The sequence below is a fragment of the Myotis davidii genome, unplaced genomic scaffold (genome assembly GCF_000327345.1).
Source record: "Myotis davidii unplaced genomic scaffold, ASM32734v1 scaffold1630, whole genome shotgun sequence".
Classification (NCBI taxonomy): Eukaryota; Metazoa; Chordata; class Mammalia; order Chiroptera; family Vespertilionidae; genus Myotis; species Myotis davidii.
Genome location: NW_006281299.1, coordinates 4,601 through 6,140, shown reverse-complemented (window position 1 = coordinate 6,140; position 1,540 = coordinate 4,601). Strand labels below are relative to the sequence as shown.

The following is a 1,540-nucleotide window of genomic DNA, read 5'->3' as shown; positions in this document are numbered from 1 at the left end:
CTGCGGGGGGAGGGGCCCCATCCGCTGGACCCAATGGCGGTTCCGTCACAAAACAGTCGGGATCATTCTCAGGTGCTGTTTCTCTCGGATGCTGAGGTGACAGGGCCTCTCCCCCAGTCATTTGACCGGAGCTCTACAAGCTTCAAGAGCATGTGCCTCACGCCTTCACTGCAGGGCGCGTCTAGGGTGACGTTTCCAAGCCTCTGGATAACTTCATCCATGTCTGTCCTTCCTTGTTCCTTCCGGGCATCTTTGAGGGCGGGCCCTGTCAACTTCAGGAATTTTACTGCACAAATTAGGTTATAGCCCACAGGGTGAGAAAGGAGGGCTTCCAACAACCCCCGGAGAGCAGCTACTCGAGCCTCTGTATTTGCCCCTTCGATCTCCAGCAGAAGATAAAGTTCTCCCAGAAAGAGCACGAACCCGTGGAATCGTTTCCGAGCTGCTTCATCCCCCTTGGCAGCTTGATATCGAGGCTCATAATCAGCCTGACATCTTTGAAGGAGCACTTGGCGGAAGCTGCCCCTCTGTGAGCGAATGGTCAGGTGATGGGACAGGTAACCACACAGGCGAGCTCCCCCGCTGCGGAACTTGGGCTCGGACGTGGCCTGTTGATAGATGAGGCCCACCAGTTCTTGCAAAGCCTCGTCCGTGGTGACCCGGCCACTCAGGGTCTCTGCAAACTGCTCCATGTCAGTTTCACAACTGCCAGGCTGCTCTGTCAGACTGTAAAAGAAATCCCCAACGAATACGGACAGAGGGAGCTCATCCTCGCAGGGTCCTGGTAATTAGAAGAACCTCAGGGGTAGAATTCAGGGCGCTGGCTGTCAGCGTGGGCATTCACAGGGGAGCGACGAACACCCCAAGACTCGGACTTCCAGTTCTGCTGGGATCTCGTTTGTTCCAAGAATGTCCCTTCAGAGGGTAGGAAAGGAGCAGCTGCAAGTTTCCTCCCAGGATCCTCCCTTGCGGACACACAAAGGGCTCCTGTGGGCCGTGCCCATGCACCCGGCGGGCCCTGGGTGACTTTCGGGGGTCGAAGTTGGAGGCAAACCCCAATGCCAACACAGTTTCATTGAGAGAAAACCAGTCCGAACCTTGTTTCGGACCAGCAAGGGGAGCTCATGGCTGTGACCATAAAGTAGAAACCCTCCCATTTGTCCCCGTGACCCGTGGGGTGGAGGTTGCACTGAGCTCGGTCCCCTGGGGGCTCAGCAATAGCCTCACGTACCTTGACGGCTCCTCAAATGTTTCCTCAGGTCAAAGTAGAGCTCGGGGACCTCGCACTCGGTCTCAATCTCCAAGGACAGGGCCGCCGGCGTCTCCAGCCGCACAGCCTGGCTCCTGGGGGAGCAGAGGCCACGGCTGCTCAGGGGGCACCCCGCGGCTCCGCACCCCACTACCCTCGTCCGTCCTTCAGCACTCACCTGCTCAGGGCGCCCTTCACGTCCTGCGGGAAACAAAGGCACAGGTGAGTGTGGGAACACCATGCTGATGGGCTGCTGCTCCCTCCCAGAGGCGCAGGGCAGCAGTGGGTTCA

The 1,540-nt window shown here is 58.4% G+C and overlaps 1 pseudogene; it reads right to left on the bottom strand.

The window, feature by feature from the left end:
* Positions 1-6: 6 nt before the first annotated feature.
* On the bottom strand, positions 7-1,018 carry LOC102751359 (annotated as a pseudogene).
* Positions 1,019-1,540: the final 522 nt, after the last annotated feature.